The 27,489-nt window shown below is 41.0% G+C and overlaps 1 protein-coding gene across 2 annotated transcripts in view; it reads right to left on the minus strand.

Moving 5' to 3' along the window:
* Positions 1–26,890, minus strand: part of GJA5 (gap junction protein alpha 5) — a 98,634-nt gene extending 71,744 nt beyond the window's left edge. For both annotated transcript variants that reach the window (XM_072644609.1, XM_072644608.1), the window contains exon 1: positions 26,639–26,890. The gene's annotated coding sequence lies outside the window, so the exon portion shown is untranslated. The remainder of the gene's footprint in view (positions 1–26,638) is intronic.
* Between the last annotated feature and the right edge of the window lie 599 nt (positions 26,891–27,489).

Below are 27,489 nucleotides of genomic sequence, written 5' to 3' on the forward strand. Positions count from 1 at the left end.
GTAATTCCGTTCAAATACAAAAGTATTGATAAGTTCCTCCTCTGCCCTTTTTGCACTTTGATTTTTCCTGGGAGCTTTCAAGTGAGGAAGGCTTCTATGAGCCACTGGATGGAGAGAGGGACAGAGCAAACTGTATTTCGCTTCCCCTGCTACCATGTGCTTATGATTTTATGTTATCTGTTTCTTTTGTTTTTATCCTTTCCTAATCTTATGTGTGGTGGTTGTATTTGTCCCTTGCTCTCGAAGAGGACTATGACATCAAGGTGATGACATGACTTACAATTAACTTTGATTTGAGTGAGGGAGGGCTCAGTTGGTTAGAGTGTAGTGCTAATAACACCAAGGTTGCGGGTTCAATCTCCATAAGGGCCATTGATCTTAGGTGAAAGAATATATGGAGATGGATGTTACAGATTACAGGCTTGTGAGTTTCAAAAACTCCCATCAGAAACAGGGAGTTACTCACCCAGCCCAGGAACTGTTCTATTACAAAGAGCTGGCCCATCTGAGAAGAGAGTGACTTGTCCATTGGTGATATCATGCTGAGAAGACAACATAGTGTGGACTCTAGCGGATAAAATGACCACATGGTCCAGGAGGCAAAAGGTATCCTACAGTCATATCCTATAGTCCCACATGTTTTCTACATATGTGTCTGACCATCTTTGTATTTTAATTTTCCCCAAGGACCGAGCATGTATAGAGGAGACAGTGGGTCCCACAATTTGAGGTGAGTTTGGGGGTAACTTTTATCTTTTCTAGAACTCAGTAGACACTCTCTTGTATTCAGAACTCTGATGTCAACAGATGGATTAATATTTGGAGGAGGATGCTGGATGGAAGCTTGTGAGCAACTGTATTAAAAGTCACAAGTCTCTCAGGCTTATTCCTGGAATCCTGAGAGGAAGAATAGTTAGCTGCTCTTTGGGAATCTAGCCTCCCAGAGAGAGTTCTACATACAGATAAGAAAACTGAGGGCCAGAGAACAGAATCAGTTTGCCTTAGGTCACATATCCAGTAAACAAATGGCCAAGCTAGACTTTTAACCCAGATCTCTGCCTCTAAAGCTGAAGTTTTTCTTGCACAGAATCTAAAGTCACTGGGAACTCACCAATAGCTGTACAGCCTTCCTGAGAATGAGTTGGAGCTCAGAAACCCAAAGAAGAACTATGGAACTCAGTTCTCAGCTTCAGTTACCCAAATGACCCCCTTTCAGTTTATCAGAATCTTTTTTCATTTCTTCCAGAATATACCTGGAACCCCACTAGATAGAGCCATCTTTCAGAGCCAAGAGAAAGACAGAGACAAAAACAAAGAGAAACAGAGATAGAGACAGGGAGACAAAAAGAGAGGCAGAGACAGAAACAGAGACAGAGAAACAGAGAGAAAGGAATAGATAAATATATGTATGAATAGAGATGGATAGTGAGACACTTATACATTCACATTTACATGTCTGTATGTATCCATGCATACATATATATGTATATTCACACACAGGAAAAGCCAACCCTCCACCATTTAGATAGAATTCCCTCAGGCTTTATTAGACTTTCAGGATCAAGAGCCCCCTCTGATAGAGGTCCATCTGTTTCCTGTAATGACCACAAGAAGGGTCAAGTATTAGAATCCCCTCTTCCCATCCTCCTTACTCATATAGAAGACTGGTATATTCAAGAATCAAAGCTCATTGCAAATAGAGCAGTTTGTTATCAAAACCCCCCGAGACACTTACTAGGTGTGTGATCTCAAACATCTCACAACAGCTCTGTGCCTTGGTTTCTTTACCTACAAAATGTGCTCAAAAACAGTACCTACCTCACAGGGTTGTTGTGAGCATCAAATGAGATCATGTATGTAAAGTGCTCTGCAAACCTTAAAAAGATGTAGTAATGGTATTATTTCATGCAGATGTTCTCTATTTCCAAGGGCGAGTTCTTCATTTGATTGTAGTCTTCAAATTTTTCTAGTTTCAGCTGAACAATCCCAGGCAATGAGAGCTAATCTTCAGTTTCTCATGATTTTTGGTAACACTGAGCCTGAGTAAAGACAAAAATCCTGTTCTAAAGTCTTTGAATTCTAAGGTTCCATGATCCTAAGTTTCAGTCTTCACCAATCTGAGGTTGTAGTAGGAGAGTGGGGGGAAAAGGATGAGAACTGAGAAAAAGAACTAATGAAAAAAGCGAGGTGAAGGAAAAAGAGGAAATATAATCATTTAAAGAATGGGAAGGATTGAAGTGGCATGGGGAAAGACTGAGGACAATAGGCACATAAGCCATAATCCAAAGGATATAGGAAAACAGATGCCAAGCAGATACAAAAGAATTTTAAAAACTTGAAAGTCCTGGGAGAAAAGTTGAGATGCAATGCAGTTCAAACAATATGTTTCCAGTTAAAGTAAATGTGAAGCTTGGGTAGTTAGAAAATCAAATATGTACCCAGAATAGGTATGGACTGGAGACAAGAGGCAGGAAGATCTATCAGTCAGCTCATGCTTCCAGCAAGCACTTTCTGGGAATAATCATCAGCAGAAGGCTCAAAGAATGGTAGAAATCTGGAACTCTACATATAAACTTAGTGGGTGGCTTGCCCACCTCCTCTCTCATCTCTTTTCTATCTCTGCTCTCTCTGGGTTGTCTTGTTCATCTCATCCTGTACTCATGCAGTTCCAACTTTCCCAAAAGAGGCACTGAATGCTCCAATCAAGTCTCTCTAGGGGTAACTGGTGTTTGGCTACTCCCCTTCCATTCTACACTGTAGATCTTGAGACCCCACTGGGGTGCTTTTGATTTCACAAATCAGCTGGATGATTTCACTCACTCCCAATCAAAACATTTACTAAATAGAAAGGAAAGCAAAAATAATTATATGCCCATTCATAAGTCTGGGCACACTCTCCCACAAATGGATATGGTATTTGTGAGTAAGAGTAGTCGAAAACTTAAAAGAATCAAGTAGTGGTGTGTAAGAAACATGTGCCCAAGGCAACTTATAACTCTGGAATCAGATTTCCCTTATTTTTCTCAGAAACTATAAACGTTCTTGAATAGGCATGAATTGCTAGACTGTTCCATGGCTGAACTGCTTCACTTCTAAGCCAGTCTGATCCTCCTCTTGGTTAGAATCCTTTTCTATTGGCTGCTCCTCTACTGAACCATTCTTCTTTGTTGCCAAATAGTACTATACTCAATTAGTAAAATTGTCATCCCATTACATAAGAAAAAACAAAGAGCTACAAATAGACAGGAGCAGAGAACAACGAGGTAAACGGTGAGTTGAGAATGAAAATATCACAAAAGTGAAAAGATAAATTATATTTCCAAAGCAAATTATAAGGGAAAGAGGATATTTCAGGAAAGAATGAGTGGACAATGGTTGGCGAGAGAAAAAGAAACTTTACTTCTGTTCTTTGCACTACCTAAAGTATGGTCTTATGCTCATCTTTAGATGCCTCTTGGATAAACAACTTAACCAGTGGGTGGGGGCATTTCTGTCTACTTACATGATAAAATTCAATGATGAGGATATAGTCCTGTCAATCCTAACCCAGAGGTTTTGAGCTCCACTTAATACAGAGGGCTCTGGGAGTAAAAACAAAAACACACCACCAGCTTTGTGTAATTCTCGGGGAAGTTGTTAACATCCAGCCATTTCTGATCCCCATTTGAGATTTTCCTGGCAAAGATATTGGAATGGTTTGACATTTCCTTCTCCAGCTTATTTTATAGATGAGGAAAGTGAGGCAAACAAGGTTAAGTGACTTGCCCAGGGTCACACAACTAGTAAGAATTTGAGGCTGGATTTCAACTCAGCTCTAATCCTAATTCCTCCCCCGGTGCTCTATCCACTGAACCATCTAGCTGCCTCTCTTAGAGAAGTAGCTACCCCTGTCTCCTGTTCTGATGCTTCTGCGAGTGGCAGCACTTGATTCAATTGATTAGGGAAGTGGTCTGTATTCATTTATTCAATTAGATTCTTGGCTCAGTCCCCACCAATCAAGAAAACTTTTCATTCTTGCCTTTTCCACTTCCTTAGTTCCTATTCATGTTCTGCTGAATTGAGCAAGAGAAGGTACCGACTGGGTCCACTACAAAATTGTCATCTAATTTCTGCAGCAAGGCAATCATTTTACTTTTCCCTAATTGATTCCCTAACCTATTCCCCACAGCAGGTGTTCCAGATTTTCTCATCTCTACTCCAGCCTCCCACATTTGCCCCACCCTCACAACTGAAGAGCTTCATATTTTACTGATAAAATTGGGGCCATTCACAGTGAGCTCCCTCTTCTCCTATTCTCTATCACCTCCCAGACCACTCCCTCCATTCTCTTCCTTTACTCCAGTCTCTGACAAATAAGTGGCCCTTCTCCTTGACATAGCCAGCTCCTCCTCATGTGGCCTACAGCCCGGCCCTTTCCATCTTCTCCAACAGAATGCTCCCACAATCATTCTCTCTCTCTGATCTTTGATCTTTCTCAGTCTATTCATTATTTCCCTGCTGCTTATGAGTTTGGCCATATCTCCCCTACTCTTTAAGAGAAAAAAAAAATCCTCACTAATCCCTAGTATTCCATTAAGTTATTACCCAATATCTCTCTTTTCTCAGCCAAACTTCTAGAAAATGCTGTTGACTCTCACTTCCTCTCTTCTCGCTCATTTCTCAGTACTTTGAAGTCTGGCTTCCAGACTCAGCATTCAGTTGAAATTTCTATTCAGGCTTACCTTGGAGATAGTGTGGGTTCAGTTCCAGGCCACCATGATAAAGCAAATATCACAATAAAGTGAATCAAATGAATTTTTTGGTTTCCCAGTTCATATAAAAGTTATGTTTACATTATATTAAGTGTGCAATAATAGTATGTCTTTAAAAAAAGTACATACCTTAATTTTAAAAATACCTTATTGCTAAAAAAGAATGTTAAACATCATCTGAGAGGGTCTTGCCTCTGTGTTGATGGCTGTTGACTGATCAGGGTGGTGGTTGCCGAAGGTTGGGGTGGCTGTGACAATTTCTTAAAATAACACAGCAATGAAGATTTTTTTCTTCCTTTCACTTGAACACTTAGAAGCCATTGTAGGGTTGTTAATTGGCCTAATTTCAATACTGTTGTGTCTCAGGGAATAGGGAGGCACAAGGAGAAGGAGAGAGATGGGAAACAGCTGTTTGGAGCAGTCAGAACTCATACAACATTTATTCATTAAGTTGGCTTTCTTATATGGGCACAGTTCACAGCCCCACAAAATAATTACAGTAGCAGCATCAAAGATCACTGATCACAGATCCCATAAGAGATATATTAATAGTGAAAAACTTTGAAATGTCGAGAGAATTACCAAAATGTGACACGGAGATATGGTGTGAGCATATGCTATTAGAAAAATGGTGGCGATGGACTTGTTCAGTACAGGGTTGACACAAACCTTCAATTTCTAAAAAATGCAGTATCTGTGAAGTGCCTGTATTGGAAGTCAATAATGATTTCTCACTAAATCTGATGGCCAATTTTATGTCTTCCTCATCCTTGACATCTCTGAAGATGACACAGCTGAGCATCCCATCCTACTAGATATTCTTTGTTTTCCAGGCTTTCATGACATTGGTTCCCCTACCTGTCTGATCAATTTTTCTCAATGTCCTTTGATGAATCATCATCCATATCCCATTCCCTAGCCACCCCTCAACCCCCATCAGGTTCCGTGTTGGGTTATATTCTCTTCTTTTTCTATGCTTTCTGTTGATGACTCCCTCAAGCTCACATCTGAATTTCATATTTTGAACTGGATGTCTTGTAGGCGTTTCATGCTGAATCACCTTAGGAGATTAGGCAAAAGACTTGGATGTGGAGCAAAGATGGACAAGGTTGGGGAGGGGGAGAAAAGGGAGGGGATCTAATTTATTATTTCACCTAAGGGCAAACTACCCTTGGACTTTGAGCAGAAATTGACTTTGGCAGATGGGCAAAGATTCATGAAATTTGGAGCCAGAACAGTGTCCCAACTAGAGTTGATATGTCAAACTTTTCCATTATGGGTTGGGTTGAAGGCTGGCTGACAAGCTCACTGCTCACTAGTGACAAGAGCAGACCATACAAATGCAGAAACATAGACGGAGTTATAGTTAAGATTGCCTTCCCCCTGTGCTTCTCTGGGCTCAGAATCCATTCCCCTGTCTACACTAGCCAATGTTAAAGTTTCTGATCTTTATTTACTTCTCTAAATATTACTTGCTTAGTGTAGTCTCCATCTCTTTTACCCATAAGTTCCCTCCTCCAAGATCAAAGTCAAAGGTATTTATGATAATCTACCCTCAAGTCAAATCTGATTTTCCTTAGAGCTTAGGGCATTATAGGAAGAATATCTGACCTACAAAAAGCCCTTCTCTCATCCTGCTTCCCTTTCCTCCATATTCAAGCCTTTTGACTGAGCTCCAAAAGTTTGGTTACATCAACATGTCCAAAATACCACTCATTATTTTTTCCTCCAAATCCAACTCTCTTGCAAATTTCCTTTTTTCTCTCAAGGGCACCATCATTCTTCCAGTCATTCAGGTTCACGACCTTGATGTCATCCTCAAAACCTCATTCTTCCTCACCTCCATGTATCCAATCAATTGCCAGACCTTGACATTTCTACCTCCATAACCTCCATAACCTCTTACATCTGTTTCCCTACTCTCTACTCACACAGCAACTCCCCTAGATCAGTTCCTCATCAACTCTTGCCTGGGCTATTGTAAGTCTCCTAAGTAGCCTCACTATCTCATATCTCCATTCATATTCTACACAGCAGCTAAGGTGATTTTCCTAAAGCACAAATCTGACCATCATATTCAATAAATCTCAATGACTACCTATTACCAAATACACACTCCCCTGTTTGGACTTTAAATCCCGAACACAACCTAGTCCCAACCTACTGTTCCAACCCATTAGTCATCATACCTCTTCCCAAGGACCACTGTCTGGTCACAGAAGTTGTTGCTGTTTCTTACATATGGCTCTTCATTTCTTCCATCTGTGCCTTTGTATTAGTAGTGCCTCATATCTAGAATGAACTCCCCCTTCACCTCTGCCTCTTTGAAGTCCTAATTCAAGTCAGCTCAAACGTTACTTTCTATAGAAGACCCTTTCGGACTCCTCCTAGTCATGAGGACCTAGTGCGTATATTATATAAATTTTATGTATACCTATGCGTATGTTGTCTACTACAGTCTGATAATTTCTTGAGAACAGGAACTGTTCCTTTTCACAATACAATATTAAGCACTATGTACCAGGCACAGTGCTAAGCACTAAGGTCATAAATAAGAAAAAAGATAGTTCTGCCCTTAAGAGACTTATAATATAACCGAGAAAGACAAGACACAAAAAGAAGCTGAAAAGAGAGTGGGGGGTGGGGTTTGAAAGTAGAGAGCAATCCAAGGAGCGCAGCTGTTGGGAAATGACTGAGCTGGGGGCCCCCTTTAAATGAGGCTTTAGGAGGAGTTTTTTTGTTCTGTTCTCCAGCCCTCCAAGCAGTGGCTCAGAAGATGGGGGTTTTGATGAGGTGAGACTACCAAAGCTCAAGTACTCTCCGGTTGGTGAGTTTCCTGGTGATAAGCAAGATTTTGTGCCTAGCACACTCCCTGAAACAAATCAGGCACTTACCAAATGATTGCTGATTGACTAATTTATAAATAAATATTACATTTCAATGGATTTAATCACAAGTAAGATGTAACATATTTAACTAAATAAGGATAGTCCAATTACAATTCATTCTTTACTTTTAACCTACAAAGCAAAAAGAATAAAATCAAATTTATTCAATCAACTGCTGTACAGATGAGGCTTTCCATGGCTCCTCCTACTCTCAGGTACCCCTCTATGCACACCCCTTTGATGAGAAGAAGGAAGGGGAGGGGGAGGCAGATAGGAGAGGAGGAAGTGAGTTGCTCAGTTAGCATTCAACTTGGATGCCCAGTTGACTTGGGTTTTACTGGCTCCTTTCCTATTCCCCTTCCTCTCCTCTCCTACCCTCTCCCACACCTCACCTCTCCCAAAACCTTAAACCTACTGCACTCTGAAACTGGGACACCAATAGGCCCCTACCTAAGGGCTCCTCTCAACCCTCCTAGCTTCAGAGTGATTATCAATAGTGACTGATATCCCACCCAGCCTGATATCTTTCTTTTTCTTGACCTCATTAAAGGGGCCATGCCCTGGCTACTTCTTAAACAGGCCTATCCAATGAATGGACATTGCTTCACCCGAAGTGAGTGCCTGCAAAGACCTTGGCCTAAAGGGCCCAAGGTCTCCCAGTGCATCCTGGGTCATCTCCAGTCATCCTGAGGAATATCAGGTCACTGGATTCAGATGGCTCTGGAGGAGAAGTGAGGCTGGTGAACTGCACAGCCCTCCCTCACTCAAAACAAAGTCAAGTGCAAGTCTGATGACATGGTCTTCTTCAGCTAGGAAGGACGAACACAATGCACACCCCACACAACAAAGTCTAAGGTATTTAGCCTCAAGCTCCTTCATCAGCCACACCCACCAAGAGTTAGCAAGCTTGGTTCCACCCAAAGTTTCCCAGGCAGTTGAGGAACTTAGAAACTAGGATGGCTACTTTTTGTAATTCCTTGGAGAGACAGATGATAACTGTTCTCAGCCCACTTCCTGGAAAGACTGGCTCATCAGTGGGGATGTGTAGAAGTCTAGCTCTTCAGTTGTGTTTCATCCTTAGTTGAATGGTAGATCAAGAATCAAGGTCAAAGCATGAAAAGAGACTTCTCTTTCAAAATTCTCTCTGGCTCCATTCTAAGTCATTTCCTCTTGGGTCAAGCCAGACTTCTCTAGTCACTGGAAAGTAGTGGGCCAGCTGGAGAATATTATGGAAATTTCACTGCAGCAATGAACTTCCTGTCTAAGCCCCTCCCCACTTTTTCCTCACCCTCAAGAACTGCTACATTCCAAAATGGAACTCCAAGGCCAGGGGAATATACAGTATCACTCCACTTGGATCCTCTAGTGGGAATCAGAGAAAAGACATTCCCAGCCCTATTGGAGAGGAATTCCCTCTATAGATGTCAATATCTCAATCTCTAGCATTGAGCTCATCATGCATTTCGTAGACCATCTCTGATACCTTCAGCACTACAGGAAAAGGGAACTCAATAGTCATCCTTACAGCATCAAGTCCTGTACAGACATGAAGACAATGGAACTCTTCTGACCAGTGTTCTTCACATCATCACTCTATTTCCATTAAGGGCTTGTTTTTCACCCTTCCATGCTCTGAAGAAGGAGGAATCAGTCTTCGATTTAATTCTACAAATATTCATCGAGCACTTACTATGTGTAAGGTAGTGCAATGTAGTGAAAAGAACACAGGATATGAAGTCTTAAGACTCCAGAAAAAATCAGGCCTTTGCTATGCCCTACCTCTGAAACCTTAGGCAAATCACTTCTGTAAGTCTCAGTCTCCAGATTTGTATCTTTAATCCAGTCCACAAGCAAGTATCATACACAAGGCATGGTGCTAAATGCTGAGGATACACACACAAATTGGACAAACAGTCCCTGCTCTCAAGAGTTTTTCATTTCCCTGGAGTATGTAACATAATAATAGTAATAACTAGATTTTATTTATGGGCAGCTAGTTGGTGAAGTGGATGGAGTACCAGGTCTGGAGTTAGGAAGACCTGAGTTCATATCCAGCCTCAGACACTTACTAGCTGTGTGACCCTGAGCAAGTGATTTAACCCCTGTTTGCTTCAGTTCCCTCATCTGTAAAATGATCTGGAGAAGGAAATGGCAAACCACTCTACTGTCTTTGCCAAGAAAACCTCAAATGTGATCATGAAGACTTGAACATGACTAAACAACAGCTTTATATAGTGCTCTAAGTTTTGCAAAGCACCTTACACGTTATCTCCTTTGATCCTCAAAACAACCCAGAGGTAGTCATTACTATCTCTATTTTACAAATGAGGAGACTGAGATAGAAATTAGAGATTCTTAGAGATTAAGAGATTTGTCCAGGGTCTCATAGCTATTAAGTGTATGAAGTAAGATTTGAACTCAGGTCTTCCTGATTCCAAATCCAACCTCTATCCACTGTGCTACCTAGCTATAAGAAGATAAGTATATGCAGGATAATTTGAGGAGGGAAAGAGTACTCACAACCAGGAGACTCAAGAAAGACTTCCCTAGGAGGTGGCCCATGACCTGGGCCCCCAAGGAAGCCAGGGATTGTAAGAGGCAGAGGCCAGAGGAGGAGTGACCTTTCCTGCTCTAAATCTATCATTTTACTGCTGGGGACTGTGAAAAACTTTCTAATTAGATTCTCTAAAATGTTCCTGTTTCCTAGGACTAAAGATTTAATTGCTTGAAGTGACCTCATGGGTCATCTAATCCAACTCCCTGTTTTTACAAATGAGGAAACTGAAGTCCTGGAAAGTTAAGTGATGCCCAAGGTCACAAAAGAGACAAGTGACAAAACATGGATTTAAACCCTCATTTTCTGACTCCAAATTCAAACCACTTTCCACTTGTTTTTTTTTTACAGATTCCCAGCTATTCAAAATGAACTCAGCGTCTCCTGTCCCATGCCTCCATCTCCCAACATCAACCCTCCAGAATCTCTCTCCTATCCTCCATTAAATAACAATTTGGTTAAAATCCTCTTTCCTCAAGGGACATTCCTTCCTGAGCATCTTCATGCTACTAACTGCTGGGAATCTGCCTCTCAACCCTTTAAAAAGCAATAAAACATAAAATAAAATCTTGATGAGGTGGGAAAGATGGCTTTTCATTTATAGGTTCAAGCAGAAGATCATCGAGGTCTCCTCCCATTCTGAATCTCTGAGAAATACCATAGGGGTGATTTGACTAGAAATTCTTTAGTGACTGAATGTCATTTGCTTGACCCACTTTGTTACACTTGAGAAAAGGAAGCTGATTAGCCCAGAATGTTGGTAATGTTAGGGAGAAGATATTTCAGGAATTCAAGGGACAAAAGAAAGTTGAGGAAGGGACTTTTTTTAACATACAAATAGGATCCTAGATCAAGAGGTAGGAAGGTCTTTAGAGGTCATCTAATCCAGCTTCCTTCGTTTACAAATGAAGAAATTGAGTCCCAGGAAGTTTACGTAATTTGTTTATGGTCACATGGGCTGTAAATGGCAGAAACCAGATTAGGTGGTGATCTGTCACCAACTGGTAAAAACTCTATTACTTCAGATGACTTTCAAAAAGTCTCTGGTTTTGTCATTTTGAGCTGGGTTTTTATACTCTTCCACAATAACATTATGTATAATCCTTAATGCTAGGTGGCACAGTGGATAAAGCACTGGGCATGGAATCAGGAAGACTCCTCTAGGTGAATTCAAATCTGGCCTCAAACACTTACTGGGCAACTCACTTAACCCTGGTCGCTTCAGTTTCCTCATCGGTAAAATAAGCTGGAGAAAGAAAATGGTAAACTGCTCCAATATCTTTGCTAAGAAAACCCCATGTGTGGCCAAGAATTAGAAATTGAGGGGATGCCCATCAATTGGTAAATGGATGAGCAAGTTGTAGTATATGATTGTAATGGAATATTATAATGCTATAAGAAATGACAAGCAGGATGATTTCAGAAAAAACCTGGAAAAACTTACATGAACTAATACAGAGTGAAGTGACCAGAACCAAGAGAACGTTGTACACAGCACCATTGTACAATGAACAGCTGTGAATAACTTAGCTATTCTTAGTAATATAACGATCCAAGACAATCCCAAAGGAATCACAATGAAAAATGCTATCTGCCTCCAGAGAAAGAACTGTGTCTGAATTATAGACCAAAACATACTATTTTTCACTTTCTTTCCTTTTTCCATTTTTTTTTTGTTTTTAGTGTTCTTCTACAAAAAGACTAATGTGAGCATATGTTTTACATCATTGTACATGTATAACCTATATCAAATTGCTTACCATCTCAAAGAGGGGACAGAGGAGGAAGAGGAGGATAGAATTTGAAACTCAAAATTTTTTTTAAAAAATCCAAATCTAAAATTTTTACATGTAATTAGAGAAAAATAAAATATTATTAAAAAATAAATCCACAAAGAGTTGGATACAACTGAAACACACTGAAAGCACAAAATGCAGTAATTTCCGTGATAAAGGTTCTGCAGTGATCTAGATACACTTTCTCATCTAAGATTAATAACCATTGGTGGAAATCGATTTTGATTTCCTATTTCAAACATTGATTAGAAAATTCTATTGGACACGTATTTATTAAGCACCTACTACATGCCAAGTACTGTGCTAGATGCTGGGAATACAAAGACAAAACAAACAAACCCAGTCTCTGCTTTCTGGGAGATTACATTCTCCTGTGAAGTGGGAGAGGGGAGGGACAGAGGGAGGATGCTTTTTACGAAAACGCTGAGAATAAAAAATTTTTAATTTGCAACTCATAGCAAGTTGAGCAAAGGAAATGCATGTGTTCCAGTCTATTCATTAAGTTACATCTCTAGGATGGTAGACCAGTACTTGGAATTTGTACCAATGTGTTATCTCTTTGTTTACCTTTTTCATGCTAATACTCAGAGACAGAAATTAACTCTGGGATGTTTAAAAAAACAACAACAAACAAACAAACCCACAACTATGGAGTTGTTATGTTTGTGTCTCTTCTCTAAAAGAGCTGTTTCCTCTCTGTGGTCAGGCATAGTAAGTTGCTACTTACATATAGAACCCTGTCCTATTAGTCAAAGTTCATATTCTCAAAAAAGCACAATTTCATGCTCGCGTTGCCAGATGGAATCTCTAATCTAGTTGTCAGATTTAAGTACGTTACTTGAAGGGCCACTATCATTTTTTTATCATTGCATTTATTTTCGTTTATTCACATGCATGGTGCTACAGGGTAACCCAAAAGTTTTAGTGCAATTTTCTATAATTAAAGGCTGAAGGATCTATGAAGATTTTGGAAGCACCTTATATCACCCTCCAAAAGGAGGTCATCCCCTAAGTCATCATACAAGTATCCCTCTCCCTACTTCTCTTTCTAGTTACTAAAGGAGATGGTAAAGTAACAACTATAATATTTTGAATTGTTAGTAGCTTTCACCCAAGTATCTCAGGCCAATTTAGTATAAGAAAAACAGCCATCATGGTCATTTTATTTTGCTTTCAGGGTGCTTCTAGAGAGCCCACAGAAGATGACCTTATATCCTAATTCTTTTATTTAGCTACTACAGAGGTCCCTTCCAGCCCTAGAGCTACGATCCTACGATGATCTGTAAAATGAGTGGGTAGGACCAGATCAAGGGTTTTTAACTTTTTGTGTGTCATGGACCTCTTTGGCAGTCTGGTGAAACCTATGGACCCCTTCTCAGAATCATGTTCTATTACCTACATTCATAACCGAAGAAAATTTCAATCTACCCACTAACCCAGGTCCATGGATCACAGATTTAGAACCCTGGGAATAGATGACCCCTAAGACTTCTTCCTAATATTCCGGATTCTGTTATTTCAAACAGCAGAAATGGGAGGCAAGGCATCCTAGGTATAGGGAAAGATGAGAGAAAAAGGCAAACAGGTCAGAAAGTATTAGATCTGTTTGGGGGACAATGTGTGTAAAGAAAGAAGAATGTGAAAAAATTAGATTGGACTCAGATTGTGGAGAACCTTGAATGCCAGGTCACCCTAATGATGTCACTGGTCCTCTTTGAGAATTAAGGACAGCAACAACAAGTATAGACTTTGCTCAGTAGCCAATGTTCAGAGCTGTGATTTAGGGAGATCAGTCTGGAAGCCAGTACTCTGTGGAAAGCCCTTTTGTCCAAAAGGACGTAAGTCAAACCAAACACCACAATGGAGGAAGTGTACAAAGTCCTGCACCTGCCCTCAGACGAGGAGTCTGGACAGGATATGGGCTCCACTGGCCAGCCTGGCTTCCTCTGCCATTGTTTCACAATCCTCACTTTCCTGATAACCCCAGCTGTGGGAACTGCTAGATGTTAAAAAAACAAGGTAAGGGCTTAGAATGTGCTTTTTTCTAGATGGGAACTTGGCCATGGTGGACAATCAGGTAAAAAGTGAGAGAACAGAAAAGAGTTAGGGAAGAAACTTATATGGAGACGAAATAAACTGCCAAGGTCTCATCAAAAAGAAAAGGCTTGCCATGGATGCATCATTGTGTTAAATTGCCCTAGAAGAAAGAGCTAAAACTTGAATGCTAATAATAGCTAACATTTATATAGCACCTATGAAGGGCCGGGCACTGTGTTAAGCGCTTTACAATTATCTCATTTGATCATCACAACCCCAGAAGGTAGAGGCTATTATTACCCCTGTTTTACAGATGAGGAAACTGGGGCAAACAGAAGTGACTTGTCCTAGGGTCACATAGCTAGTAAGTGTCTGAAGGGGGATTTGAACTCACGTCTTTCTGACTCCAGGACTAGGGCTCTATCTCTGATTAATAGAGTATTGACTTTATAGGGTTGACAGTGAGACAATTCTCTGGGTAGCAAGGTGATGAGCTATATGTATAAAATGAAGGAGACATCATCAGACATGGACATTTGTGGGTTAGTTTTTCTCTCAAACAAGAGAACATCCTGGGGGGGAGGGAAAAGGAGCCAGTCATGGGGAAATAGCCTCAACATTTAAAAAAAAACTCTGAGTTTTTTGGATTTGTTTTTTACGATGAATGTTGTTTTCGAATCCCTGGTATGTAATCCAGTTCCTGGCACCTGGTAAGAGCTAAATCAATGTTTACTGACCTTCCTGTTCCGAGTCTTTTGTTCTTCCAAATGCATCAAATCTCATTCATTTGTTCATCCATTTATCCAACAGCTTCAACTGAATAAGGAAAGCTAAGCTGGATGCTGAGAGAAATAGATAAGACCCATCCCTGACCTCATGGATCTTACAGTACAATCAGCCCCTATGGAACCTGATGCTGAATCCATGCTTGGAATGCTAAAGCCTCAGGCTGGTATTACTGTAGCTAGAAGCCACACAGACCCAAGGCAAAGACATAAAGTGTCAGAACTAGAAAAAAACCCTAGACATCATCTAGTGACTAGATTCCAATCCAGCTCCGTCACCTGATACGTGAAGAAACTGAGGACTGGAACTATAATAGAGTGGAAAGAGCATTTAAAATCTAAAGCCAGTGGGGTTGCCATGGGAAGAACAATGAGTGTGGAGTCATTGGTCCTGGGTTCAAATGCTGTCTTTGCTCTTACCACTGGTAATTGACCTTAGATAATTCATTTAACTTGATCAGCCTTCAGTTACCTCATCTGTAAAATGAGCAAGTTAATTTAGATGGTCTCTAAGGTCCTTTCCTACCACCTGCTTTCCTAGGACCTAAGCTTCACATCCCAGTTCTATCACTTATTAAGTTGGGCAACTCAATGCTTCTGTGCCTCAGTTTCCCTATCTGATAATAAGAAGAGTTACACTTATATGGTGCTTTAATGTTTGCAGAGTGCTTTACATATGGTAGTCATTTGAATGATAATCCTGGTAAGGTAGGGGTTATTATTATACCCATTTTACAGTTGACAAAACTAAGACAAACTTATCCATAGTCACACGACTGGTAAGTGTCCAAGTTTGGATTTGAATTCATTTCTTCCAGACTCTAAATTCATTATTCTAGCCACTGTTCCTCTGACTGTCTAATCTGATCTATAAAAATGTTCTATAAAAATCTTTATACACCTTGGGAATGGGGGAGGGAGGAGGACCTAGATTGCTCTGAAGCTCAGACAAGGTAATCTATGCAAATTGCCTTGTAAAACATAAGGCCTATATAAATATCCATTATTATTGTGATTATCGCACAAGGTCACAGAGTCAGGAGCCAAGCCAGGATAAGTACGTGACTTCATGCAGGGTTCTTTCCAACTCATTTCAATTCCTGTAAAAGCCAGTATAATCCAGAGTTTTGTTTTTTCACACAAAAAATACACTGATGTATTTTGAAGATCAGTAGAAGCTAAAACAGGGTGAGAAGGTTGGGGGTTCCAGGGATAAGGGAAGCGTGTGTGGAATCTTTTAGTGATTTTAAATTCATACAAGGTGGTCAGCCAACCAGCCACATTTGCTGAGCATCCTCTATTCTGTGCGATGTGGCTTGTCTCTTTTTGATTGCAGCTTGGAATAGAGAGCTGAGCTGACTGGTCTTGGAGGTAGGAAGACTTGGGTTTAAATGCCGCCTCAGATACATGCTGGCTATGTTCCTTTATATCTCACTACCCCCAGGTAACTCTAAGACTATAAATTACAGAGAAAATGCAGATTTTTCACTGGTAGAGGGAGAAATCATGGACCCAGGTCCAACTATTATTTATAGCATGTTAGCCTGGCAGAGTAGACACAGTCTACAAGGCCTGGTTCAAATCCCATTGGCACCATCTTCCACCCCCACCACCCACACATATATACTTGCTAGTGGTGTGATCCTAGGCAAATCATTTTAGCTTTCTCCTGCCTCAGAGCAACTTCTGAAGATCTTATCTACGAAAGTTGTAGACTGGTTTCTCCTTTGTATTTCCAGTGCTGTATTGCACAGTGCTTGGTCCATAATAGTAGGTGCTTAATAAATGCTTATTGACTGACTAATTGTGGTGTTTATTCATAAAGAAAGTTCTCAATCCCTACAAGAGGTCCTCCCCAGATGTCAAAATCACAAGTCCTTTGGGATTTTCACAACAAAAATAGCATTTCAATATGTCAGAAGATCCATGGTTTAATCTGTGTGGACACTCCTTTCATCAAAGCAGCAGTCAGTCTTCATGAGTTTTTACGGCCAAAAACAATCATCACCTTGTGGTCAACTGTGGTGATGAGTCTCACATCACTTATCTGGATTTGTCCCTGGAGGACAGACAGTCTGTTGCCAGTCCACCACAAATAGAGTGTCTACAGATACTACCACAAAAGGCAGAAGCCAATAAACACAGACACTGCCAAGGATGTCGGTACCCAGGGAACAAGAGTAATTAGAATTGTTAACCTTTTATAAACCACTTGAAGAATATTTTTAAAACATTGTATTTTTGCTAGTGATGACTCCATGGCCTCTCATGAGTTTACTCATTGGCATTCCTGATCTCTGAGAATGGCAGGAGTCCAAGAAGAGCTATGCATTGAGGTTACAAAGGGCACATAGCCTCATGTTTTCCCCAGTGATGAGACACAGCAAAGACTAAAGCTATGCTAGAATAAGACCCCAAGAGGCTGTGCAGATATATAGGTTCAAGGCTCTAGTCTGGCATTCAGTTGCCAAATTGGGAACAGGGACTTCTCTCCCACCACAAAATGGGATGAGTTTATATCCTGAAATATGAGGGCTATTGATGGGTTATTTTTTCTTGATTCTGATCTGAATATGAGATTATGAGATGGAAAAGCTATTGAAGTAGTTAATTTCTTAGTTTCCAAGAATTTATTAGGGCTCACTGAAAATGTGTCACATGTTGAAACAATTTTTTAGGGCTAAAAGAATCAAAGGTTCATAGTGTGTGTAACGGTTGTGTGTCTTTTAAAATTCTAATCTGGTAACACCACTGATGTTATTACCATTAGGAAGTATTTGCTAATTAAATATGGAAAGTAGAGATAAAAGCAATGCATCAACAGTTTCCCAAACTTTATTTTAGCCTATATTCTACTATCTCAAAATCCATAATGATATGAGCTTCTGGAAAATTAGATGCTGTCAGAATTGGTCCATCTATTTTGTGGACATTGTCCCATAACAGTTGGCCCACACAGCCTCTGAAGTGATATAATACTAGAAAGAGTTGACATTACAAAGCAGAAGGATGCTTGCACAATGATACAATGATTTGTGGGACATTGGAGGAAATTCATATGTGTATACACACACGCACACACACGTGATGACTTCAGGCCTGAAACCGATGCCTACGACCCAGAAGGTTGGTGCTGCATTGACTTGAATGACTATAGACAAGACTAGGCCCTATCAAGTGGCATCAGAGACGCCCCAGTGAATCCCTGTCACCAATGGAATGATGGAAGGTCCCACAGCAGAGCTCCACATTCTTCTTCTGTGTAGAACTGCCAATTTCCCTCCAGTTCCTGCTTGGACCTGTTGGCTATTCCTCTTCACACACCTCACAACACTATTACCTACTGCTTTCTCTTAGGTTTATATTCTTGGTTCTGTTTAATAAGGCTACCTTTGATATTCATTCTAACCAGACTTGCTCTTTTTCTAGACCAGGAAGAAAATTCATGAAGAGCTCTGGGGCAAATTTGACTGGGAGAGGTGAGGTAATAGAAAACCTTTCACTGTCCTGGACTCCAACCTCTTCCCAGAGAATAAAGCCTTTTGGGAGGAGGGGAGGAAAGCACCGCTGAAGAGAGGACCCTGGTGAAGCAGCTTACCCCTCCATATCCCACTGAAAGACAAAGGACACATACTCTATAACAAAGCTCTAGAGGAAAACTGTGCTAATTTCAATTCTGGAATCATCTTGCATCCAGACTGTAGACTAGATATGCCCCTCTAGGAAATGGAACACAAGCTCAGTGAATTCAAACCAGCCAAGTAGAAGGTGCTAATTCCATGAATCCATCATCGTTCACTTCTCTTATTGGCACATGTTGTATGGAAGTCCTGGAGGCAGTATAAGCCACAAACCTAGACTGAGACAGATATTTGTAAGCCCAACCTCCCCCCCCACCCCCCCCCACACACACACTGCCACAGCCACCACCACCACTACCACCACAACCAACAACAGCCAGAAAGGAATGAGGCCCAGGGTCAAAGGCAGTGTGGCCACCACTTTGATTGTTCCTCCTGGCCTCTCTCTCACCTCAAGGCTCAGACTCTCATCAAAAACTATTGTGCTGTGCTCTCTCAGCACCAAGACCTATCTCTACAGCTACCAAAGCATTGCTTCCACATGATCCTCTTTCCTGGGACCGCTAAATGTCCAGCTGAATAGCTGATAAGATCGCTCCTCTTACAGGCTGCTCTGGCATCAGATACAGGAGTCAAAGAGACAAGAAAGAGTCATTTCTACTCCTCTGGAGCTTCCAACCCCCACCCCCACCAGTGCCTCGACTTCCTGACACTAAGAATGCCCATGTTCTCAGACCAAAATACCTGTCTTCCCCTCTCTCCTTGGTCCCCATCCCCACCGCTGGCCTACTTGAAATGCTACCATTAACAATGCATTCTTTAGGGTAAGGCAAATACCCCTGGGATGATTGACACCTTAAGCTCTCAAAAATCATTAAGACCTGACTATGGATTAGTTGATCAGATCCTTTCCAAATTGACTGCTTAATAAAGGAATAAAGGAGAGATAGAAATCCAGAGTTCAGGACATCATCCTAGGCAACAAAGGATGGAGTGGGCCACCTCAGAGGGGTGTCCTAAGTGGCAAGGCAGCAGGAGAGAACAAAGTGCTTGAGTAATGTTAGGAGTGTGGTATGAGAGGGGAAGAGGGGCATTAAAAGGGGAAGCTAGCTGATTGGAATGACAAGCTTCCCTTCTAAAAATCCTGCCTAGAGCAACCCTGATTCAGAATGCTGTTTAAGCCAATGCATGTTTGGATTTGATTTCCTTCCTGCTTTTTCTTGGCTGTCTCATATACACCCATCACTCAGCCTCATCCGTTAGTCCAGTACCCCATTCTCCATGATACTTCCCTGATATTCTCCTCCACTGATTCTATATTGGTCCATTTGTGGAAGCCAGGAATGCAGACATGTAAACTGAGTGAATTTCTTAAGAGAGGAATGTTTCCATGAGACAAGGAGCTCCAACAGACTTGAGGACAATTTAGTTCCCAACACACACATTTGGAGAGTTGACAAAAATAATATTTAATTCAAGTAACAGGATAATTCCCAGTGAAGAACTGGGGGCAGGGAAGGAAGACTTGTAGAACCAGAGGCAACCACCTCTGTTTTTATAAAATAATATCAGATCTGGAGTCCTAACTCCAGCGTGCTTTGGGAGACAGAGGAGTTATTATACTCATTAAGGTGAGTTTTGATCTCCTCTGCATTTTGTGCACTGGTGACTATTCCGCTGACTTACTCTGTGCTCTGAGACCAGTGAATTTATCATTCTGTAGCTCAGTTCTCAAATAATTTAAATGGGGTTATATAAGGTGTTCATCTCTGCAATTATCATATTGAATAACTTTTAAAAAAAGTTTCTGGACATCAGAATAGTATAATAGAAAGAATATTGAATTAGAAGGCAGGGGACTAGGGTATCTTTTCCCTGTAACTTACTTCTTTTGTGATCTTCAATGGGCCATAGGATCATAGACACAGAACTGGAAGGGACCAGAAAAGCCACCTAGGTGAACTTTTTTATAACCTCTCCAGTCTCAGATACCTCATCTGCCAAGGAGAAATGTAGTCAAAACTGCATAGAAACAAAGGCTGTGCCATTTTTTTGAGGTACCTTCAAGGTTTGCTATGTCCTGTAAAGACATAGTCATCCAAAGCCTGTATTTAACCTCCATCTAGGAGAAATAGAGAGAAATACAGTCTCTGCTATCTAGCACCTCAGTTCTAGGTCTCGTTTGGCCCACTAATCGGTTGTTGTAAGCATGAACAAGTCATATTACCTCTGTACAACAAAAGGGTTGAACTAAATGGTCTCCCACACCTCTTCCAGTCCTATCATACTATAATTCTAGGCTTCTGGTCCTAGTCAAAGGACCTACATTCAGATTTCACCCCTATTACTTATTAGTTGTGGGATTTTGAGTAAATAATTTCATCTTTTGAACCTCAGTGAAATGATGGTCTTAGGGTCATTAGACTCAAACTATGATGCTTTGATGATAGTGTAAAAGAAACCAACAGACATCTAACCAAACAAAAGGAAATAAAAGTCTGTGGTAAAATTCTGCTTATTCTTGCTTGGAGTCAGGTGTGCTTTTGATCAAACTGGGGCCCCTGAAACATAGATACTACAAATAAAAAACAAACAGAAAACCCTGATACAACAGTCTAGAGGGTTTGTATTAGTGTTGTCTTCTTGATATCAACACTTTGAAGTGACTCATTCAATTGATTGGGGCTGCCTTAATCAAGGCCCCTGAGGGATAAAAACACACAAGAGAGAAAGTGTGCTTGGCAATGGTGAGAGTCAGGTGTGATCTTGGTCCAAGGTGAAATGATGCATATGTATGGTGTGATATCAAGGGATCAAGAGAGGCTCTGATCCCTCTCAAATACCTTCCTCAGCTGCTGGCTGACACTTGTCATTCCAAGAGCTGGGTCTTTTCATTTTAGCTTTGATCCTTCTCGCCCTCTGTGGAGGGTAACATCTGAAGAACACTAATATAGCAACTCTTTTTGTAGTGGCCAAGAACTGGAAATTGAAGGGATGCCCATCAATTGGGGAATGACTGAACAAGTCATGGAATGTAATGGAATACTATTGTGCTATAAGAAATGATGAGCAGACAGACTTCCGAAAAACTTTGTAGACTTATATGAACTGATGCTGAATGAAGGGAGCAGAATCAGGAGAACATTATACACAGTAACAGCCACATTGTGTGATGACTGACTTTGATAGATTTAGCTCTTCTCAGTAATGCAAGGACCTTAAACAACTCCAAAAGACCCATAATGGAAAATACCATCCATACCCAGAGAAAGAAATATGGAGTCTGAATACAGATTGAAGCATACTCTCTTTTTTGTTTCCTTTTCTTTTTTCCAATTTGTTCTGATTCTATATTCTGTTCTATACAACATGAGTAATGTGAAAATATATTTAATAAGACTGTATATGTAGAACCTATATTAGATTGCACACTGTCTTGGGGAGAAGAAAATTTAAAACTTACGGAAGTGAATGTTGAAAACTAAAAATAAATTAATTAATTGAAGAACACTAACTTTGAAGTAGGAGAATCTAGCTTTAAATTGCTTACTTCTGCGACTTATATACTACCTATGTGACCTTGGGTGAGTCAGCCACTTTTCTGGGTTTTGGTTTTCTTACCTAAAAAAGGAGGGGCTTGCAGTAGATGATCTCTAAGTGTCTTCCAGCTCAAAATTCTAGAATTCATAAGCTGCTATTAGTTATATATACCTTAGTATAAATGTAAGATCTGAACATTTTGGTAAGGGGATAAGGAAAGAGGAAGGAGATGTGAGAATACTAGTAGGTACCTAAAGGAAAAAGGGACACTGAAGGAAAAGGGTTTGGGCTTGGCAAGAAACTTGAAAGAAACTTTCAGCTTTCCCTGGGTTTGCCCGCTAGTAATATATTGTATACTTCATACAAGTGTATAAAAAGTAATTTCCCATAGTAGAATGTGAGCTCCTTAAGAGCAAAACATATCCCTTGGTTTATCATTGTAACTCTTAAACACTTATATGGGAGGAAGACTACCCTAGAGGAAGAGTTATTATTTGTAAGAAAGAGAACTTACATAGGGAGAAAGGGCTTATATAAGGGAAGGGAGCTTACTTAGGGAGAGTTGTTGTTGTTTCATTCCTGAAGAGGACCATGACATGAGGAAAATGATGCCATGACATGCAAGTGAATTGGATTTAAGTGAGGGAGGGTTGTGCAAAGGCACCAGACTCAGAGCCATCTAGGTCCAGTGGCCAGATATAGATCAGGACGACTGGAGATGGCCCCAGTAGGGAGAATTAGCTTGCATGAGGTAGGGGAAGTGTGTTCTAGTAAATGTTTACTAGCTCTCCGGAAAGGTGGAAAAAATTATACACATGATACACTTAAATCTAATCTGCACTATAATATTTTCTCCATCACTTTCTTAAATCTAGAAAATCAACAAAACAATACATCAAGCCCTCATTAAGAGAGTTTGCTTATTTCTGAGATGCAAATGTTCACATTGAAATGTAACAGTCATTGTTGCAAGCTGGTTCAGTGGGCTCCAGTGTGCCCCTGAGAAGGAGATTTATATATACAAGGAGAAAAAGTAGAGGAAATGGCTCAAGTGCAGAGAAAAATAATGACAATCATATGTATGTATGTATATATATATATATACACATATATACAGTGCTTTAAAGTCTACTTTATAGATCTTATTTTATTTGCACCTCACAGCAGCCCAATGTAATGAATAAATCCTCTCAGCATGCCCAATGTGCCTTGCCTGGTACCAATCTACTTAGAGGTTTGCTGAGCCTACTTTATGCTCCTCTCTGGCAGCTTCTGAGTGAGGAGAAAGACTTCTAACTACTATTGGTACAGGAATGGCAGACTGTACAATCTTCTGTCTGTCCACCATGCATCCATGAACACTTGGCAGCCCTATTTCTTTTATCTCATTTGTGTGTGTTCTTTGCTAATCATGGGTGAAGGAATCTACAGAGATGGGGGCACTCAGGCGTCCAGTGAGACTGAGAAATCCATCAAAGCTAGCAGTAGCTGACTCTGATGAGGAACCAAGACAATCCTGAAGCAGAACCTGTTTACCTAACCCAAAAGTGAATCAACATCGCAAATGAGGCAGATTAGCAAGGAAGCAACTCAGCTACTGGTTGTAGCACACCAAGAAGTAAAGCTGGTGGGAACTCCAAAAAAAAGGGGGGGGGGCGAGGCTTTCATGGCCAGAGAAGTAACCCTTGGTTTGGATTTGAGAGGACTATTTTATACTGCCAATCATAAGAACAAACCCCAAAATCTGAAACAGTTTTGGAAAGAAATTATTTGGTAGGGAGAAAGCCAGAAAGGAGGTATGACTCCCTCTTTGTGAGATTATATTATGTAAAATTCAGGTAAGGGTATAAGGACATTTGCCTAATTGACTTCACATAGGCTGTAGGTAGTCTTCAAGAGATGGACAGTTTGAGATGTATGTCAGCAGGTATATCAATCTAATTTGGGGAACCCAAAATACAAGCTTTGAGTGAGCCCAAACTAAGCATTGGGTGGGATCTAAGCATTCCTCATAACCATCAGCTTCCCAGGAACATCTCTGAGGTCAGCTTGACCTCTACAGTAAGCTTTTGGGCCAAATTAGGCTATTTCCTAGCCACATAAAACTAGGTTCAGCAATATCAATAAAGGATAAATAATAAATACTTTCTCCGCAGTACCAACCACTTTGAATTTTAATCCATTCTCCTCAGGGACCGAGTATATGCATAGGAGAGAGTGCATTTCCTGGTTTGGGGGAGATGTTTTGTAACTTCTATCCTTTGCTACACCTTCTCAGTAAATATCATTTTGCAAAAGTTAATTGATATCAACCGGTTAATGAATATTAAGGGAACACATCAGATGGGGAGTTGTGAGCAATAGCACTAGAAGTCCTAGCCTCTCAAGGGGTTACCCCCAGGACCTTGTGGGGAAAAGCAATCCAATGTTCTTGGGGAACCCAACCCTATTAGTGTAGGAGAGAGCCCAAGGAAGGTGCTCCACCTGTAAGATGGGTACTACAGATATCATTAGGATAGGAACCAGATCTGTTATTTCACCATAATGGAGAATTTCCAGTTGAGGATGTTCCTTCTACCAGTGCAGACTGACGACTTCTCTGCAACTTAGAGTCTAAGAGAGTTTCCCAGAGCACTGAGAGATTAAATGACTTGCACCGGATCAACTAGCCAGTACGTGTCAGAGCTAGGACTTGGACTTGGGTCTTCTGACCTCTGATCTACTCTCTATCCTCCATTCAGTCACAAGAGTGATTTTCCTAAAAAGCAGTCACCCTCCTTTTCAATAAACCCAGGGATTCCCTATCACAGGATCAAATACAAAATTCTCTGTTTGGAGATTTAAAGCCCTTCATAACCTACCCCCATCCCAACACACACCTTTCCAGTCTTCTGACACCTTCTCCCTGCCATATGCTCTGATCCACTACATTGATCCTTTTGCTGCTCCATTCTGGGGCATTTTCTGTGACTGTTCCTCATACTTGGAATGCTCTCTCTATTCATCTTCCCTTGGCTTCCATGATGTCCTCCAAGTCCCAAGTCAAATCCTGCTTTCTGCTGAAAGCCTTTCTCAACCCTTCTCAACTCTAGTGCCTTCCCTCTGTTAATTATTTTCTATTCATCTTGTAAATAGCTTGTTTATGCACATTTGTTTCTTGTCTCCGCTATTAGATGGTGAGTTCCTTGAGGGTAGGGACTATCTTTTGCCTGCTTTTGTATCTCCAGTGCTTGGCATAGTACCTGATAGATTGTAGGTATTTAATAAATGCTTATTGTCTGACTGACTCTCCACCTCTCACAGATATTATTTATTGTTCCCACTTCATCCATCAGGATAGAAACTGAGGCTGAAAGACATGGAATGCCACGCATGCCCAGGATCACCCAGCTAGAGTCCAGGGCAAGGTATGAACCAGGGTCTTCCTGATTTCAATCAATCAACAAGAGCTCCTTCTGTTCCCAGCACTCAAAACTTTCCTCAAACCAGAGGGCCTAAGATCAAAGTGGACATCAATGAGTAAACACTTAATTCAGCTGTTACTTTAGTGTGAAAAGTAGTTTGTTGGAGCTATGGCTGAGAGACATAGCAAGATGGTGAGACACATCGAAAAGTGGCTCGACAGAGACAGATAGGCAGCAAAGCAGCGATGTGTGCAGAGTTGGGGATCTGAAGGCCAAGATTTCATTTTAAGTCTCTGTAGGCTGGAAGCCTGCCCTGCTCCTGAATGCAGCTACCATCGCTCCCTTCTCTTCTTTCTTTACTCCCCACCACAATAAATATATCTGACATATGTCTACCTATTTCCACAAATATGCTTCACATAAACATCTCCTCATAACAAATATATCTCATTTTATCATCTCATGCAATACAAATAAAACTCATTTTTGATTCATTGGCAAAAGATAAGAAACCTGTACTTGGTCAATATTTTCTTTCATTTGAAAGGAAGTGGGAAAAGCATTGGCTTTAAAGTCAGAGGACCTGGGTCCAAATCCCAACTCTGTTATTCATTCCCTGTGTGAACTTGAGAAAATGACTTTAGTAAATTACTCTCTTGGTCTCAGTTTCTTCATCTGTAAAATAGGAAAGTTGGACCTCTGAGGTCTCTTCTAGCTCTACATCTATGAACTCAAGGAATACAAATATGCCTGTATCACTATTTTGCATACCACAAACATTTTATAAATCACATATCACAGACAACCCCCTATGAAGAACACAAGCAGCTTAGTGACACGCTGCATTCCCTGCCCCAACATCTTTGTTTTGGCTGCTCATGGGTGAGCTGGCTACTACAAGGCCCCAGGGGCTTAAAGCCTCATTGTTGGAAACAGAGAGAAGTTTAAGAATTCTTGTGTACAGATAATTAACTTTCAGCCACTTTACCAAATCTCCCTCCTTAAAGACAGAATCTACTGGCGTGGCTGACCTTATGGCCATCACAGGTCCCACATGTGAGTAGAGGAAGGTGGCTGCTAATGGGATGTTCTCTGACAGTCCAGTAGAACATCCACTAAAATACCAACAATCCCCCTTCCTTCCATCTTTCCCCACCATGGTCCTGCTACACAGCCTGGAGTGGGACTGGGGAGGGAAATGACTGAGGGTTGTGAGGGCTGATTATGAGGAAAGACCAAAAGGAGAAAGCTGTCTCACTCAACAGTATGGATGGGGAAGCCCAGCAAGCTGTGTTCACTTACCTTCCCAAGATTCAGAATAAGGAATCTCTGTTCACAGTTCAACAAGCACGGATTCTATCTTTCTCACCTCTGATGACAACGATGAGAATAACAATAAAGCTGATTATGAAATGATGATGACGATGATGAAATTATTATAACTTACATTTTACCCCCCAAAGAGGGGCTGAATGGCCCCATAGAGAGAGAGGCATTGACATCCCTCCTCTAAATGTCTCCTTATGCTGAAGAACTCAAGAGGAAAGCTTTCTCTCTAGGACAGAGGGGAGGAGGAAAGAGCAAGCCAGAGGAAGATCTATGGAGGTAGGGAAGTGGGACTGTCAGAGAAGGTGTGAGCCCAGCTCCAGGCCCCATCAGCAGCACCTCATTGACTTTTAACGCTTCCTTGTCACCTCATCCTCATGGCATCTCTGATAAAATACCATTCTCAGTGGAATCTCTTAACCAGTTCCCTCCATCCCTCACCACCTTCCTCTGCTGCCCCTCCTTTCCAAACATGTGTTGCTCTGAGGTCACTACATTTGTTCTAGGCTAGGAATATTCACCAGTGGGACTAAGCCTTAGAGGAAAGGCCCATAAATGTGACTTTCTCCTTTGGTACTGACATGTTAAGCCTTCATCTATCTCCTCCTACCAGGTTCAGATCCCAGAAGCCACCAAAGTTCCTGGACATTTCCTCCAACCTCCTCATCCTTTCCCTTACTAGCAGCCACAAGCATAGAGACAAAGAATCCCATCCATCTGAAAATGGGGGTTCAGAGAAACAGGAAATATTTGCAAGTTAGAGAAGTCATCATGGAAGAAAGAATTGAGCTAAGTGTTCAAGAATGCTTAGAAACTGAGCAGTCAGA

This window comes from Notamacropus eugenii, chromosome 2, assembly GCF_028372415.1.
Source record: "Notamacropus eugenii isolate mMacEug1 chromosome 2, mMacEug1.pri_v2, whole genome shotgun sequence".
In the NCBI taxonomy this organism is placed as follows: Eukaryota; Metazoa; Chordata; class Mammalia; order Diprotodontia; family Macropodidae; genus Notamacropus; species Notamacropus eugenii.